This window comes from Pongo abelii, chromosome 1 (genome assembly GCF_028885655.2).
Source record: "Pongo abelii isolate AG06213 chromosome 1, NHGRI_mPonAbe1-v2.0_pri, whole genome shotgun sequence".
NCBI lineage: Eukaryota > Metazoa > Chordata > Mammalia > Primates > Hominidae > Pongo > Pongo abelii.
The window spans coordinates 35506325-35525559 of record NC_071985.2 but is presented as its reverse complement, the minus strand read 5'-3'; the positions used below and the strand labels follow the sequence as shown (position 1 = coordinate 35525559).

Here is a 19235-nt window from a genome sequence, read left to right as displayed (position 1 = left end):
CCTCCTGCCTCAGTCTCCTGAGTCACTGGGATTACAGGCATGAGCCACTGTGCCAAGCTCATGAAGAAAACAAAAGATACAATACCTGCTTCAAGAAACTCAGAGACTGTTGGAAAGACAAACTGAAACACACAGCTAATGTATTAAGGAGCTAACAGAAAGAAGTTCAGGAGGTTGCAGGAGCACACGGGAGGGCCTCTAATTCCTGCAACATCTTGTACTTAACTTTATCATAGAACTCGTTTCATTTTCGAATGTATTTGTGTGCTTTGTGATCCATCTGTCCAATGATCTATTAACTCCTTGAGGACTGGCACTGTCTCTTATTCATGTCTGCATCTCAGTGCCTGGAACAGAGTAGGTTGTTTAACCAGCAGCTTTGCTCAAATAATTGTCTCCATATGGAGATGGCTTTGTAGGCAGCTTCTACAATTTGGCCCATTGAGGATAAGGTCATGGTAGAAGAGAATACCTAGAAACCTCTAGCTCAGACAGAGCAAACCAGGTGAATACACAAGAAGAGGAAGAAAAGAGTTCTTGGGCTGACCAAATGAACACAAAGGCAAGACCCAGTTAAGAAACAGTTGGTTATATTTCAGTCAAAACAGACGTGGCTGAATGAAAGATGAGTCTGGGGTGGTGAGCAGAGCTGAGTCACGAAGGACCTTTCATTCACACTAAGAAGTACAAATTTTATCTTGCAAGCTAGGAGGATTCCAAGAAAAGAGGAGATGTGGTAAGATTTGGTTACAGGAAATCAGTCTGGGAGCACTATGGAAAGAAGAAGAAAAGGGGTAAATTAGAGGCAAAGAGGCCAGTTAAAACAGAAGATTACTGCAAGAAAGCAACCAGGAAACTAACCAGGGCCTGGAGGAAGGCAGGATCTTCACAGGTGGGGAGAAAAAGACACCCCAACATTATTTTCCTCCTAAACAGCTTGAAATGATTCTCAGGCAGGCAGAACAGTTAAAACCTGATGTCGAGTGTGGAAAAGGCAAAGTTGATCTTAAGTACCTCGCCATCCTGCCTGCTCAGCAGCACCAATCAATCCCCCAAGGTTTCACACCCCACTAGCACCTCGGAGCACACTCCCCCGACAGGCAGTAACGAAGACATCCAGGAAGCCAGAGAAACACTCAGAAGCAGTGGCAGAGGGGGAAAAAAAGTGCATTACAGAGCCCAGCATCTGTGTCTAGCAGCTGCCAAGCAACCTCCATGTGTTTCTGCAGCTGTCGGCGTGGAAGCAATGGAAGACGGAACAGAAGGATGAAAAGAGCGTTCAGCAACAGGCTCTGAGTACCAGGCAGGTAGGCAGGCTCTGGGGCAGTGGAGGCTGATTCACTGGGTGCTCTGGGGAGCTGCTGCTTTCCTTAGAGAAGGTTTGCCACACAGAGCCCTTAAGTAGCCAGGCCATTCCTAAGGCTGCGCAGAGGAGGAAACCTATCACCCCACCTGAGCCAGGCAGCCCAAGAAAGCTGAGACTGGACTGGCCACAGCAATCTCCTTGGTTTGATTGCAAAGCCCTGGTCTCCATTTCTCTGAAGGTGTAGTATGATACATCACTTAGTGTTCAATCAAATGTGTGAATCAAAGTTAAGTACGGTGGGAGAATTGTTTGATAAGTTCATGAGCCTTTTCTCACCAAATAATCAAAGAGATGACCCAGGGTCTCATCATTCAACCAAAATAGGGAATTACTGGTTTTGACATTCACCTTGGGAGGTCAGGGAAATGGACCACGCTGATTATCCACTCACTCATCCATTGATTCAGAGGTTTATTAAGTACCTATCAAGTACATAAGAATATGCTAGGCTTTGTGGCAGCTGAGACAGAGAGAGAAGGTAATAATGCCTAGAATGTTTGTCATGCTGTACAACTTACAAATACTTTTCACATCTATTACTTTTTCACAACCAAAGTGAATATTCAGTCCATTTGCATGGGACAGGCATCCCCAGTACGTACAGCCATTGACTATTCTGATTGGCCAGTGCCCTTGTGAACCAGGTATTAAACACAGCATTTTTAAAGACCACCTGTGCCCACAGCAACTTGGTAAAGTCACATTTATATTCTCAAAGTATCCAGTGACCTGTGACCACTTCCTGCTGAGTGGTACTGCCAAGATTAGAACACTCGTGGAGCTCACACTAGAGTTAGAAGAGGAAAATATAAAGAGATCTGAAATAACTTCAGGATGACATGAAAATGAGGGCTTGAAAGTGTGGACCAGAGGTAAAATAAAAAATAAGGAAAAGATTGCTGGGTACTCAAGGCAAACTTGGTGAAGGATAGCATTTTGTGCTGGGAGTTTGACAGTTGACACAGCCTTGAAGGAAATTAGAGATTTGGATAGGGCTTCTGTCATGATTGTTATGAGAAAAGGCTCTAGAGACAGAATTTCTGGGTTCAAAACACAGCTTTCCCTGTATCAAATGTAGATGATGATAATCACAGTGTCTACTCAAGGGTTTCTGAAGATTAAGAGACAATCTAGGTAAAGCGCCTTACACAGAATGTGCTCCACAAATGGTCGGCGTTATTATTTCATTTCCCTTTGTACATGGCAAATGGTATAGAGCTTCGGCAGAGGCTCTTCAGTGCCACCAGAAACATCTAGGATTCTGAGCTGCAAGCAACAGAAGTCACCTCTGGCTGATGATGATCTGTGAATAGCTAAAAAGAGAAGACTTTTATTGAAAGGAAATTCACAGAATCACCAGAAAGGCCAAAGAACCAGACCAGAAAAAGGACAGGAACTGGATGGGTGCGGTGGCTCACACCTGTAATCCCAGCACTTTGGGGGCCGATGAGGGCGAATCACAAGGTCAGGAGATTGAGACCATCCAGGCTAACATGGTGAAACCCCATCTCTACTAAAAAAAATTCAAAAAATTAGCTGGGCATGGTGACAAGCACCTGTGGTCCCAGCTACGTGGGAGGCTGAGGCAGGAGAATGACATGAACCCAGGAGGCAGAGCTTGCAGTGAGCCAAGATCACGCCACTGCACTCCACTCCAGCCTGGGCAACAGAGCGAGACTCCGTCTCAAAAAAAAAAAAAAGGACAGGAAGGACCAGGGTAGGTAGGCTACCAAGATCACAAGCCAATCATGCTGAAGAGCCACCAGGCAACAGTGCTGCTGCTGGAGCTGGACAGAGCTCCACAGCAGCATGGACAAACAGCAGGCACTGCTCTCCCACCATCACAGGCACTGGCTTGTATACCCCCTACAATGTCTCTGTTATTTTGAGTTTTCTGTTACATGCAGCCAAACTCATACTCTATCAAACATTACTAAGAAAACTTGAAAACTTGAAATTCAGCCACTTTTCTCATCATCTTAGATTCCTGCCCCCTGGAAAGGTAGGAAATCGTCTCTGTGTGGTGGGACTTTGGCAATGTCTATGTGAACCTTTCTCTCCTGCCTCAAACCCTCCTCTACCCACTGTCCCAAAGAGTCCTGAAGGCCTCAATTCCTGCTGAAATATCCATATCCCTCTGAGGGGTAGCACTTTATGTTGTTGTAAGTTTTTGAATTTGTGAAAGACAGAATTAAGAATGTTCTGTTAAAAAGACAAAAAAGAATTTCAAAATAAAATATGGCATCTCCACATATACATAAGCCTCACACATTTGCCTAAAATTGGCCTGTGTGAGGCTAGATCCAAATAGAATACTACCATCATGACTCCCTCATTATTGTGAATACCAATGTAAATTTTAATACACTTATGATGTTTGGGGCAGGCCTAACCACCTTTGATCCCAGGCAGAACTCCTACTCTCTAGGAAAGAGAGTCACCTGCATTATCAAGTGAGCACCATGATGTTCTTCAGCCCCATGAAAGGAGCAGGGCAGGGGAAGTTTTCCTTGGGAGAAGGAAACTAGTCCTCCTCCTCCTCCTCCTCCTGTTCCTCCTCCTCATCCTCCTCCTTCTGTTCCTTCTCCTCACTGTCCCACATATCAGACTCTAACAGATAACACTGAGTCTTTCCCTGCCTTGTCCTTGACTTAGCAGACACTTTGATTTATCTAGCAGTTGCTTTTCTTTTCACTTTAGGATCTCATCAATTTTACAGTTTTCAGTTGGCTCAGCCTACCTGTAAGTGAAGGAATCTATACGTGCTTTCTGTCTTCATAGCTTTGGGGAAATGTTTTAAGTGATATTCGGTGATTGAAAGCAAGACATAATCACCCCATGATATGGTTAGTCTTTGTAGTCCCCACCCAAATCTCATCTTGAATTGCAATCCCCATAATCCCCACATGTCAAGGAAGAGACCAGGTGGAGGTTATTGAATGATGGGGGTGGTTTCCCCCATGCTGCTCTCATGATAGTGAATTCTCACAAGATCTGACGGTTTTATAAGGGGTTCTTCTCCCTTTTCTTGGCACTTCTCCTTCCTGCCACCTTGTGAAGAAGGTGCCTTGCTTCCACTTTGTCTTCAGCCATGACTGTAAGTTTCCTGAGGCCTCCCAAGCCATCCTGAACTATGAGTCAATTTAAACCTCTCTCCTTTACAAATTACCCAGTCTCAGTCTTGGGCAGTTCTTTATAGCAGCATGAAAATGGACTGATATACCCCATAATGAAGAAACTGATGAAGGCCCCTCTAACAGTTTTCATATCACTGTTAAACCACACAGTCTCACTCTATGTTTTAGAGAGAAATGGCCAACATCATAATTATCAACAGCGTAACTCTCCATACCATACCACCACGATGCCATCATCTTCTTTAAACCTCCCACTTAGTGGAAGATGGGTGTGACTAAATTGTCAATCCTGTTGGGGTCTCTGGAGAGGGCCAATAAGTGGCATCCCTCTTTGCCTGCAATTGACAAATAAAGTAAAACAGTGGCAGATGGAAGCCAAAATAAAATCTTTGTTACAATAAAGACTAAGCGGAAGGATACTATTTAGTATTTGCTCAAAGGAGGTCCAAGTCACATAAAAGCAAACTGCCAGTCAACAGGTTTGTTTAAATACCAGGGTTTTTCTCTTTATTCCCTTTTAAATAAAGAGCAAATGAGGATAGAAAAGAAACAAGATGGTTCTTTTGTTATTTTAATAGTTTTTGGGTTTTGTCTTGTGTAATTTTTTTTTCTGTCCCCCTCAAGTGCAGTGGCGTGATCTTGGCTCACTGCAAGCTCTGCCTCCCAGGTTCACGTCATTCTCCTGCCTCAGCCTCCCGAGTAGCTGGGACCACAGGTGCTTGTCACCATGCCCAGCTAATTTTTTGAATTTTTTTTAGTAGTACTCTACCCAATGTACTCTACCCAATGTACTAGGCCTGAAAGATCACAAGGCAAGTGTTAATTCATATCCATGATCTGTAGGTATATGGAGAAAAATTTTTAAATGTACGTTTTTGTTCTTGCTTTTCATTTGGATTCCTCCTGTCAAGGTGCCCAGAATAATGCTTCTGGAACAGATGGAGAAGGCATATGAAGCCATGCTGGGAAGTCATGCTTCCAGAAATGGTGTTCATGTCAGCTGTGTTCTCCAACAGCAAGAACCAGAAGCGCCTACCACACCATCCTCTGGGCCCTGCACATGTGACCAGCAGGACCTTTAACATATGGCTCTTCCTAATATGTATTAGAAATATTACATATTTGTTAATTTGGTGCCCACTTCTAGAGACGCTATATTTTTCACCTTAAGGCCAACATGAACTAAGAGCTCAAGGAAGCTTTGTGGTGACCCAGCAACAGAAGTGAAGGTGCATTCTCTACTTTGGCATGTTGCTTGTGTTGGAAAGGATCCTGAGAGCAGTTAGGAGGACGGTAGCCACAGCTGCAGCCAAGACGAACAGGGTCACCCCAGAGGAGCTAAACACTATAGATAGCCCACAGGGACAGCTGCTCAAGAAGAGCACTTGGCAGGCATCTGTAGGACATAGGATATGGCGGGAAACACTGAGACTCCAAGGATGCTCTTGTGGTGTCAGAGATTACTGTCTTATTGTGGATAGTGTGGTTGGTATTCCTCAATTATACCTCCAGACTAATGGGACTTGGGAGAAAATGGTCAACATCATAATTACCAACAGCATAACTCTCCATGCCATACTACCACGATACCACCATCTTCTTTAAACCTCTCACTTAGTGGAAGACGGGTGTGACTAAATTGTCAATCCTGTTGGGGGGTCTCTGGAGGGGGCTAATAAGTGGCATCCCTCTGTGCCTGCAATTGATAAATAAAGCAAAGGAGTGGCAGATGGAAGACAAAATAAAATCTTTATTACAATAAAGACCAAGCAGAAGGATACTGTTTAGTATGAGAACCGCAGAATTGGGAGAATTGCTCTTTTAGGTACTGGCCATGCTGAACTGGGGGAGGGAGTCTGCTCACTGTAGATAGGAAGAGAACTCCTGCTTCTTGCAGGCGGCTGTTTCCCCAGAAGGAAAAGAGAGGTTTGGGTCAAACATGTTCCATTTATTTTTCCCAACTGTGTCAATCAGGCAAGTCACTTTACCTTCTCTGGAGGAAGTGAGTAAAGAGATGAAGAAGGTCCCGAATGCCACACCTTCAACATGGTAAGAAACATCAGCAATGGAGAACAAGCACCTCTGTATCATTGCAAAGGTGAAGAAACCAACAGAGAGAAGTTAAGAGATTTCCCTCATGACACCCAATTAGTAAAAGGTGATGCCAAGCCCAATGACACTGTGTCATCTACATATATGGACTCATCTACATATATGGACTCTCACGGCAGGAGGGCTCCATCATCCCTGCGGTCCTCAGCCATTTCCTAACCTTCCCCATTTGCCATATCCTCACTTCACTTGGCTTCTCAATTTTCACTAGCCTGCAACACTCTCCTAAGTTGATGTATAAAGCTAACTGATTACCATGACACAACACCATCACTGAAGACCCATGTCAATGAAGTCAACTCCAAATTCTTCACAGCTCAACTTATTTGGAAAGGATGTTTGGGGGAACTTGGCAGGTGGTTTGAAATGCAATTTATCCTTCCACTAGATGTCTAGGTTTTATTCTTAAGTAAAGTCATCAAAGACCAATATATGTATGCTCTTTTTGTCTTGGCCTCATATACAGTTGATGCTAAAGACAAAATTACAGAATGAAATTATCTAATGTATTTATTGAAGGGATATTGTTGAGAATATTGTCCATGTTGTTATTCAGTCCACTGAAATCAACATACATGTATACACGTACACACACAAACGCACGCACATACACCTTTTAGCCCTAAGAATTTTGTTTGTTTTTTTGATTAGGATACGTTTTGTTTAAGATCAGTATATTTAATTTTGTTGTAAACATGTCAATAAATTATGTTTCCCTTTTTGATTTGGACATCAGAAAACTCAAAACCAAATTTGTGGTTCATTGTCAGTTAAACAGTAAAAGACGCTAAAGCCTGTGTATCTGCAAATTCTCCCTCTTTTACAGTTCTCTCTCTTACCATGTCCTCACTCTGTAACAAACATTGTCCTTGCCCTCTGTCCTATTTTTACTCTGAAGACTACAATATTTGTTTTCCATTTTATGGTAGGCTATATATTCTTGCAAGAAATCATAAATTCCATGAGAAGACAAAGAAACAAATCCTCTATTTTCTTTCATTGTCTTCAAAAAACTAATTTTAAAATTTTAGAAAAACACTCACTAAATACCTATTACCTGGGCTTTACATTTTAGAATCAATACATAAAATTTAATTTTATATAAATTTTCAAATATTTAACAAGTTTTCTCTTCCATCTCAAATCAAATGTATTACAATTAGAATAGATTTTCAAGTTAAGGTTGTTGAGTCATAAATTATTACATTCTATTTTTTAACACAGTAATTATTGAAACTTATTTTCTTTTATCACTAAGCTAATTCACAGTGTTAAGCATTCACAGAAAGGAGCATTTGACCCAGGTTAATTCTGTTTTATTTCTATAAACATATTCTAGATACAAAATCAAAATCATTAAATACTTTACTTTGCCACTTTATATGTCATGTAAAAATTATTGGCAGTTAGTACATTTTGACAAAAGATTCTCACTAAACACATCTTCCAGAGGCTTTGTCTGTTGGCATCTGCAGCTACATTTAATCTCCTTCATATCCCCTTGCCTCTTGAGAATGGAAAGGATTTTTTTGGTTCTTGTTTTGGTTAGTGTTTTCCCCCAGAAATATCAACTGTTGCTGTCATTCTTACCAAAGGAGGTTATCTCATTGTTGGTTCACATAAGCCAAGCTTATTTCTTGCAAAATATTTTTTAATAATCCAAAGTCCAACCACTAGACCAGTTGTCACCAGTTTGGCCTTTAAGATTAAAAGTATAAAACTGACAGAAAATGAGGCCATTAATTTTATTTCCTGTGTTTACTTATTCTACTCTTAGGTACAGAGTGAAGAGAAACTGTTGAAGGCTTTTTAAAATTTTGGATTTTTTTCAATGTCAAATAATGTAACATTTATTTTCTAAAAAATAAAATTAGACACTTAGCCCTTATAGTCATACAGATTAAGTCAAACCCTTGACATTTATTAATTCATTTCTTCATTCATTCAATAAATATTTACTTGGTACCCACTCTGTGCTGGACATCGTCCTCTGAGGAATTGGGGGAAGAGCAAAGCCATACTGTGGGGGAGGCCAGAGAAGCAGAAGCCAAAAGTCGTCGCCCTTGGGGAGCCAACAGGCTGCTTTAAAAAACACAGAACATCAGGGTCTAGCATACAGCAGGTGCTACATAGATGCAAGTTGTATTTAACTGTACCTACCAAAATGATTTCAGGGCTCTAATTCAACAACGTATCAACTCCTGTCCACATGAGTCCAGATCAATCTAAGAGCTGTGTGCGTTTCTCAGAAAGCAAGCCATTAGACCCTGCTAATTTAAATACATCCATTTTATCTCAAATTTTCAGCAAGTAGTCACCTCCTGTTTTTCTCCCCTAAGAGTGTGAAGTACTTTAAGCGTGCAGGCTCTGGAGTTACGCTATATAGATTTTTTTTTCTTTCCTTTTTTTTAAATTATTATTATACTTTAAGTTTTAGGGTACATGTGCACAAAGTGCAGGTTAGTTACATATGTATACATGTGCCATGCTGGTGTGCAGCACCCATTAACTCGCCATTTAGCATTAGGTATATCTCCTAATGCTATCCCTCCCTCCCTCCCCCCACCCCACAACAGTCCCCGGAGTGTGATGTTCCCCTTCCTGTGTCCATGTATTCTCATTGTTCAATTCCCATCTATGAGTGAGAACATGCGGTGTTTGATTTTTTGTCCTTGTGATAGTTTACTGAGAATGATGATTTCCAATTTCATCCATGTCCCTACAAAGGACATGAACTCATCATTTTTTATGGCTGCATAGTATTCCATGGTGTATATATGCCACATTTTCTTAATCCAGTCTATCATTGTTGAACATTTGGGTTGGTTCCAAGTCTTTGCTATTGTGAATAGTGCCGCAAAAAACATACGTGTGCATGTGTCTTTATAGCAGCATGATTTATAGTCCTTTGGGTATATACCCAGTAATGGGATGGCTGGGTCAAATGGTATTTCTAGTTCTAGATCCCTCAGGAATCGCCACACTGACTTCCACAATGGTTGAACTAGTTTACAGTCCCACCAACTGTGTAAAAGTGTTCCTATATCTCCACATCCTCTCCAGCACCTGTTGTTTCCTGACTTTTTAATGATTGCCATTCTAACTGGTGTGAGATGGTGTCTGATTGTGGTTTTGATTTGCATTTCTCTGATGGCCAGTGATGATGAGCATTTTTTCATGTGTCTTTTGGCTGCATAAATGTCTTCTTTTGAGAAGTGTCTGTTCATATCCTTTGCCCACTTTTTGATGGGGTTGTTTGTTTTTTTCTTGTAAATTAGTTTGAGTTCATTGTAGATTCTGGATATTAGCCCTTTGTCAGATGAGTATGTTGTGAAAATTTTCTCCCATTTTGTAGGTTGCCTGTTCACTCTGATGGTAGTTTCTTTTGCTGTGCAGAAGCTCTTTAGTTTAAGTAGATCCCATTTGTCAATTTTGGCTTTTGTTGCCATTGCTTTTGGTGTTTTAGACATGAAGTCCTTGCTCATGCCTATGTCCTGAATGGTAATGCCTAGGTTTTCTTTTAGGGTTTTTATGGATTTAGGTCTAACATATAAGTCTTTAATCCATCTTTAATTAATTTTTGTATAATATATAGATTTTTTTTTAAATTAAGTTATAACTTACATATAATAAAATGCATAGACCAAAAGATCTTGAATGTTCACTTCAGTGCATTTTAGCAATTGTATATGCCCATATAACCACCACTTAAACAAGATGTAGACCATTTTTATCACCCCAGAAATATTCCTCTTGACCCTTGCCAGGCAACTGCTTTCTGATTTTTATTACTATAGATTATTTTTGCATGTTCTAGAAATTCATGTAAATGGAATCCTACAGCACATATTCTTCTTTTACACCTGTCTTCTTTCACTCAAGTGGTGTTTTTCAGACGATGTTGCATTTGTCAGTGGTTTCTTCCTTTCTGTTACTGAATAGTGCTGCATTATACAGATAGACCATCGTTTTGTTGATCCACTTCCTTGTTAGTGGAAATTTGGGTTGTTTTCAGTTTGGGGCTATTATGACTAAGACTGTTATAAGCATTTGTGTACAAGTCATATTGTGTAGAGGTTTTCATTTTTCTTGGGTAAATACCTAAAATTTGCTATTGCTGGGTCATAGAGAAGACATATGTTCAAATTTTTAAACTACTGAACAGTTTTTCTAAATGTTACCTATAATAGGTGCCATTTTACACTCCCTACCAACAAACAATATACCGAAGTTCTTGTTGCTGCACATCCTAACATTTTGTATTGACAGTACTTTTTTTTTTTTTTTTTTTTTTTTTTTGACAGAGTCTTACTCTTGTTGCCCAGACTGGAGTGCAATGGCATGATTTCTGCTCACTGCAACCTCCACCTCCTGGTTCAAGCGATTCTCCTGCCTCAGCCTCCCAAGTAGCTGGGATTACAGGCACCTGCCACCAAGCCCAGCTAATTTTTGTATTTTTAGTAGAGATGGGGTTTCACCATGTTGGCCAGGCTGGTCTTGAACTTCTGACCTTAGGTGATCCACCTGCCTTGTCCTCCCAAAGTGCTGGGATTACAGACATGAGCCACCACGCACAGCCAAGAATCCTTTTTATTTTAGCCGTTATCATATGTGTGAAATGGTAGCTGACTGCAGGGAAATTTGCATTTCCCTTATGACTAACAACTTTTCATCTGCTTCTTGCTATTTGTACGTATTCTTTCATGAAATGTCTTTTCAAGATTTTTGCTCATATTTTGTCTTATTGTCATTGATTTGTAGGAGTTCTTTATATATTATGCTTATGAGCCCTTTGTCATATATATGTATTGCATTTTGTTTTCTCAGTCTGTGGTTTGACTATTCATTTTCTTAATGATAGAGTAATACTTACCGGTCCCTTCTCCCACTTAAATTTGTCTGGAGAAGGATGTAGAAGTGCAATCCTTTTAAAATCACTAATCATCAATCCTCTCCTTTCATCATACAAAGAAAGGCATTTCTCAAACTCTTCCTCTATCCACTCTCTACTCCTTTGCCTATGCTCTTTGCTGAATTTAGTGTGCCCTTAAACTCTTCTATATTGCCCTCATCTGAATTAATTGCCTCATTCTCTCAACACACATAGCATATCTGTCTTCAATCAGACTTCTTCTTGAGCTTGGGTACAATCACATATCTAACCATGTGTACTTAGTGTGTTCAACTGGACATTCCCTTCAAATAATGAGCCTCCAAATGGAAATCTTGATTCCACCCCTTACAAAGATATTCTCTCTGTAGGCTTCCCATCATGATAAGCGGCACCACCATATAATAGCATGATAAGTGGCACCACCATATACCAGAACCAGGTGCTACATAGATTTCTTAATCCAGAAACTTGAGTATTATTTGACTTTCATGTTCAATTCCTCAGACAGGGCCATTGATCTTACTACCCTCCTTCCCTGCAACCAAGGACCATGAATGCATCCACTTGTCTCCATTCTACTGCCACACCTTAGTCCAATTACCATCACTTCTCATCTAGATTCCCATTTTGGCTTTGTCATCTTTCTCCCCACTACATTCCAGCTACGTAGTCCTTCATATAGTTTCTAGAACGTGCCAAGATTTCTCTTCTCAGATCTTTGCATTTGAAATTCCCTTTGCTTATAATGCTCTTGCCTAGCTCTTCATATATCTGGCTTGAGGGCATCTCTTAAGAGAGGACTTCGACTTCACCAATCTGAAACAGCACCACGTTACCCCCCCCACCCCACCAACCCTTAGACTTTCTAGCACACCAATTTCTTTATCACCTTCTTAGGATTTATCCCAAACTGTGATCTTATTTTCCTTGTTGCTCTCTCCCAGTAAGTTGTAAGTTCTGAGAGGGTGGACTCACATCTTTCTTGTTCACCAGTATACCTCCAGGATCCAGCAAAGTGCCTTGCACAAAATAGGCACTTTTTTACTGAGCATGAGCATGTGTAGAAGGAAGGAACATTACCGTTACCAATTTAAATCTAGGGTCATGTCTTTTTCATTTTCTGTTCATCCCAATACAGTTATTTGCAAATACTAGTATAAATGTCTTCTCAGGTGAATTGCACTGACTTCCCTCAATGCTTTGCAATTTGCAAGCTGCCTTACCTTTCTCAAATCAGCTTTTCTGATCTCACTACATATATTCTCCAATCTTCTCCTCCCATAGCTCATCTATATCCTAGGCCCAATGCCAAATGTGTTGTTTCTCTTAGAGATTTGTACACTGCATATATAGAGCCGCATCTATAAGATACCAAATAATAGGGCAAGTAATTATAGGTGCATTCAGGCATTTTAGGGAAGAAAAGCCAGCAGCTTAACAGAGCTGGCTAATTAGCTCCATCAGACAATAGATCAGGTAGACATGTCCAGACACAAACCCTTGCTGCTTCCTGTACCTTCTTCTGCCTGGTATCACTCTCCCCTCTTTGAGTGTTTGAGTCGGATCCTCTCAGCCAAGTGGCAGATGGAGAAGTTGTTTGCAATAGAGATGAGAATATTTTATCAGACTTCCTACAAATGGGGTCCGCTGAATTTTAATCTGCCAGCAAAGCACTAACGAAAAGAGGAGGAAAAGTCTCAACAGGACATCCTGTAAGGTCTCCTCAGGAATCAGTGTGTTTTTGGTCAACAGTCAGTTGATAGATGATAAACTTCCAAGGGCAACTCAGAGAGCCCTGAAACAGATACTTCCCTGGTCCCTCCAGGCGTCCTGTGAAGGCCACAGGGCAGAAGGGAACCTGGGTCAGGAGCCAGGAAGTCTGTATTCCAGACCTGGTTCTGGCTCTGACTCCCTAGGTCACCACCTGTCACTTTCCAGTCTCTCGTTTACTCCATCTGTACAATGGAAAGAATATATCCTATTCTTAGCAACTGAGTGTGAAGATGCTTCAGAAATGAATATGCCATCCAGAGATGAAACAAAAATTGTTTGTAAAATGGGTATCTTTTGTTCTTTTCTCACTCAGACAACTCCCCAACAAGCTCTAGATTTTAATAGCCACTGATATTTATTGAGCAGTTACTATATGCCAGGTATGTGCAGAGCAAATATATGTACACAAAGGAAACTTTGTTGCACAGTGCATGAATTATCTCCTTTAACTGTTATTAAACCCCAGGCAGCGAGATAATAAAAAGAGTACTAAGATATCTGGAAATCAGCATGTCTTAGTAACAGATAGGCAAAAGTTTTCCTATTTAAGTATTGCCTAGGGGCTGATTAGCAGATGCCTCTGGAAACCAAGGGTCATGGCAGGAAGGGTCATATGCCTTAGGAAATCTTCACAGGCAGATTGAAATAGAGAGCCATGCAGCCATGCTCAGAAGCACATTGCTGCCACCTCTGAAGCACTCCTGCCTCACTTGCTCCATCCCAAATACTATACACATACACACACACACACACACACAAATACATACACAAATAATAAGTCCAAATTTCTTGAGTCCTGACTATGTGCCAGAGATTGTGCCAAGTGTTTTTACACATATTATCTCAATTACTAATCACATCAACCCATGGAATAGATACTATTTTTAGCCCCCAGATGATGAATTGGAGACAGAGAGAATAACTTGCCCAGGATCAGATGTAAGTGGTAGAATTAGAATTTGAGCCCAACCTCACATATACACCATGGAATACTATGCATCCATAAAAAATAATGAGTTCATGTCCTTTGCAGGGACATGGGTGAACCTGGAAGCCATCATTCTTACCAAACTAACACAGGAACAGAAAACCAAACACTGCATGTTCTCACTCAGAAATAGGAGTTGAACAATGAGAACACATGGACACAAGGAGGAGAACATCATACCCGGGGCCTATCAGGGGTGGGAGGCAAGGGGAGGGAGAGCATTAGGGAAACACCTAATGCATGTGGGGCTTAAAACCTAGATGACGGGTTGATAGGTGCAGCAAACCACCATGGCACATGTATCCCTATGTCACAAATCTGCACATTCTGCACATGTATCCCAGAACTTACAGTAAAATAAAAAATGACGTGACCTTAAAAAAGAAAAAGAATTTGAGTCCAATCTTTCTGAAATCCAGAACCTGCTTTTCTAGCCTCTACACTGCTTCTCGGTGCATTTTCTTCCCATTTTAATATTTCTGAATTTTTATGACTGGTGTGCACACTTAATATAGTAGCAGAGTTTTGGTTTTTTATTTTTCTAATCCTCAGAAAACAAATGGCTGTAGTAAAGCGATGGTAATTAAGAATGGAGAAAAGAGACCTGGGAATATATGCACCACAGAGTGGAAGGGGCACGGGACTGGGAGGCAGAAAATCTGGTTCTCATTTAGGCTCTGCCAGTAGCAGCCATGTGACCTGAGACAAGCCTCTTGACCTCCCTGAGCCTGTATCTCCTGACTTAAAAAAAAAATGCAGAAATTGAGCTAAAGGACATTACAATTTCATGCCCCTTCTAAATCGCCATATGGAATCAAATGCAAGTGAGCTCATATACATTTATTCTCCTACCAGGAGCTTGGTTTGTGCCTCGGTGGCTCAGGGGGTTAACCCTCATTCACCACATTAGAGACTAAAGGAGTTTCAATGCAAGATCTCCACCCCAACTGTGCTGCACATTCCTCTCCATCCCAGGCCCTTTCTGTAGCTCTCTGAAAACGCAGGCCGGATCCAAGGCGCCTGTTCCAGCATCACTTCTGTTTACCCCACCATCAGGATGGTGTCATTTAGCCAGAGCCGTCATTCATAGTCACACCAAATGGCCCATGGAAGAAAAGTTGGTTACACTCGAAGAACAGATGACAAGTGACAGGCTCCGCTCCTGATTTTCCACAATAACAGAAGAGACCAGCAACTGCCATGGTGGTCCAACACCCGAACAAACTACTCTCTTCCAAGCAGACACGGCCTGCCCATATCTGCTTCTCTACAGGGATTAAAGAGCAGTCCCTTGTCCCTAGTGAAGCTCTGCATCTCTGTCTTTCCATATATATCAACTGGGGAGCCATATACAAGTAGCCCCACTAACCTGAGTTCTGCTGCCAAATGACTTTTACTTTGCAAATAAAAATAAATCCCTTAATTTTTAAGAGATTTTAACTGTTCTCATTCCCCAAAAATGGCAAGAATGTGAGGTAACACCTACATTAATTGGCTTGATTTAGCCATTTCACAATATGTGCATATATCAGAACCTTATATTGTATGTCATAAATATATACAATATTTATTTGTCAATTAAAAATTTGAACTATTTTAAAAATTATATTGCTTAACTTCTCTGTGTACCCAATGCTGCCACAGTGAGCAGACGTGACACAGAGCGGTGGTGAGAAAGGGCTAGTGACCAAGAATGCAAGGGAGAAAAGGACTCTGGAAGGCCTCAGCCAAAAGGAGCAATGGGAGACAGTTAAACGCACCTTGCCAATCGCCAAGCAGGTCCGCGTCTGCACCCCTTTATGTTGACGAAGGAAAGGCAAAAGGAGACTTTCCCAGAAAACAACTGGATGTTTGTCTGCTGCCTATAGGATCCACAGAAGTTCCAGGAGTTCCAGCAATCAATCGAAACAGAATTATGAAAATGTTTCCAACCTACTCTGGGGCGGCTATTCGATTCTAATTTAAAAGCTACTAGAAAGGCCAGGTTCAGTATGTGCTCATTTAAGTCTTTTATTTAGCATTTAATAAGTTGAACCATGTAAATGGCTGATATTTGCAGATTTGTGACTTACAAAAGTGGAAAAGCCACATGGTTCAACCAGATCCTTTGTGCAAGCCACTGTCCTGGATGTTGAAGATATAAAGATAAGAAACAGTCTGTCTTCCAAGGGCTACCAAGAGAGAATTCCATAAAGAATTAGTTGCAAATTGGGTGTTTTGGTGCTATGGAAAAGATGTACAGACAAAAGAAGGGGGTAGACATTCAGAAATTCAGTGTTCTGAAGTAGAAGTTTGCTTCTTTCATTAGGATATGTCCAGATCTCCCAATCTGGAAATCTGGTGGAAAATGCACTAAGCCCCTCTTCTTGCCATCTCAGCATCTGTAGAACGACCAGTGAGCCCAGAATCTCAAAGCAAGCATAAGAGCAGGGTGAGTTCCGAACTTGCCAACCTTGACTGAATCTCTTTAGCATTTGTTATTTTTATGGGTCCCTGAATGCTTCCCTTGAATATTAATTGTCTTCAATTCTTTAGGTATATATTAGTTATTACATATTTTTGATTAATATTTGATGGCCGCTTAGGCTGCCAAGAGCGCTCATAAATTTCCCAAGTGGATATCTGACACTAGGTAAGTGTGGGAGACCCCTTGTGCAGAGCAAAGACATCAATCATTTTAAGCCTCTGACTCCACACCTTAATACCCAAAGATATATTGCTAAGAAGCCCATAACAAGTCATTAAAAATGAATGTCTTGTGGCAGTTTTCATGCCTGCAGAATTCAGTGAGAGAGGAAAGGGAACCTGAAATGTTGCAGAGGCCAGATAGCTCACTAATACTTCTTTGGACATTTTTTAAAAGATTCCCCCATTTCTCACTCCAGAACCAGCTACGTAATTTGTGGGGCCCCAGTGCAAAGTGAAAATGCAGGATACCTTGGTCAAAAATTATTAAGTATTTGGAGACAGCAACAGCAGAACATTAAACCAAGCATGGAGCCCTCCTAAGCATGGGGCCCATGCTTAGCATGTGTAACTGTATGGGTTGTACACCAATGAAGCCAAGACCCTGCCTCTCTCTGCCCTCCCAAGGACCCTCCTCTCCCTCTCATCTCCCTCTGCCTGAAACTTAGTCCCTATCTATAAATGCTTTTAAAAAAAACACCAACAACAATATAATATTTAATGAGATACTACGAGGGGCACTCTATTTTCATTAACTCGTGGAATCAAGAGAGGATTCATATCACGAACCCTGTAAGTACTATTGTTACCCCCATTCTACAGAGAGTTAATTTCATGTGTCAATTTGACTTGGCCATGGGGAGCCCAAACAAGTCTCACAGCATCTGAGCAAGAAGCAGAGCTCAAAGTCAAACCCAGAACTTTCCACTGCATCACACATCCCATGACATGACCCAAGGCCATAAATGGAAATGGAGCCTGGAGCCAATCTGATCTGTACTCTTCAAATGTGTCCTGAAGCCACTGGCTAACTTCATCAAATACATTAGTCTTTGTTCATTGTTTACTGATATTCCAATCAAGTTGAGAAATTTAAAGTGAATAAACCCACCTCCATAAAGGGAGTTGATAAGGGCTGTGATTCCAGTTTCCCTCTTCTCCTAGATTCCCAGGTCCCATTAAGATTCTTAGGGCTGCACAGGGGACTTTTCTTCTTGTTTCCCTGTCTCTGGCCCCTCTGCCGTCTAATCAGCCCTACGGAACACCATCAATCTGTTTATTGAGCTCTCCAGCAGAGAAAACTTTACCTGCACTGAAAATGTAGCCCAGAGTTTCACCAATCTTACAATTAATAAACTATAGTGTAACTTCAGTCCTTCCTGCTGTGGCCTAAGACTCTATTTCCCAGGGCCCTGGTCTAGTCACAAACACAACCTTAGAACCACGGAAATACAGCCCAATGCAACAACAGTGACTGAGAATTTCTTCTCTGCCATGACAAATCCATCTACAATTCCTACACAGCTTCACCCCCTTCCCAAAGCTGTGCATTCTTCCAGCTCCTCTGACTTTCTCATTTACTTCTCTATACTTAGTTCCGTGTTAATTATTTGACCACTAGTTTTAGAACAGGGGCGATTTTACTCCTTCCCTCCTAAGGGACATTTGGCAATGTCCAAAGACTGTTTGGATGGTCCCAGCTGCAGGGGTGCCACTGGCATCTAGTGGAGAGAGGTCAGGGATGCTGCTGAACCTCTTGCAATGCCCAGGACAGCCCCCAATGACAAAGAATGAGCCAGCCTAAATGCTAAGTGTCAGTCATGCCACAGTTGAGAAACTCTGATTTAGACCCAGGGTGGCAAGTTTCTGCCACAAGTGCTCTTCCTCCCTAGTCTCCCTGTGTCCTTTGCTGTCACATCTAGTTGATCAGGACATTCGTGCCCTCTGAGCCCGGTTCTGAAGTTAGAATCCTCTGAACACAGAGCTCCAGGCAGCCTTTAATGAGTGATGGGTGCTGAAATGCAAAATGAACTCGATTGGCCATCCTTGCATTAGACACTTCTTGTGTTGGCCTTGTTTACAAATCACACGGTAAATCTTTTGAAGCAAAGACCATGTCTTCTATACTCTTTGTAGTCTCCAATAGTGCCAAGGCAAAGAAAGGAAGTGATGGAGAAAGGGAGTGGAAGAGAGGAAGGGAGGGAGGGAGGGAGGAAGCAAAGCAAATTAAAGAGAAAATCAGGGGGAAGAGGAAATAAAATTATAGAAGTAAAAACGAGTGAAAAATAGAAGAAATAAAGTTCAAACCAGGCATTACTGAGATTAACTGAAGCAGCCCCGCTCTTTTAGGAGCTTATTTTGTGTATTCTTGAGGAGGATCTACAAAGTAAAAGGAGTCAACACCATGAATTTCCCATAGTCAAGAGACTGACGATGAAAACCTAGTCACTTTGTCTTTTAGACAATGCAACTGACTCAGGCTCGCAGTAAGAATTCCCC

General features: G+C 41.4%; 1 long non-coding RNA gene across 1 annotated transcript; it reads left to right on the top strand.

The window, feature by feature from the left end:
- The first annotated feature begins 1231 nt into the window (after positions 1-1231).
- On the top strand, positions 1232-7133 carry LOC129048001 (uncharacterized). The gene is made up of 2 exons (XR_008509965.1): positions 1232-1307; positions 6478-7133. It is a non-coding gene; the product is annotated as an uncharacterized LOC129048001 (long non-coding RNA).
- Positions 7134-19235: the final 12102 nt, after the last annotated feature.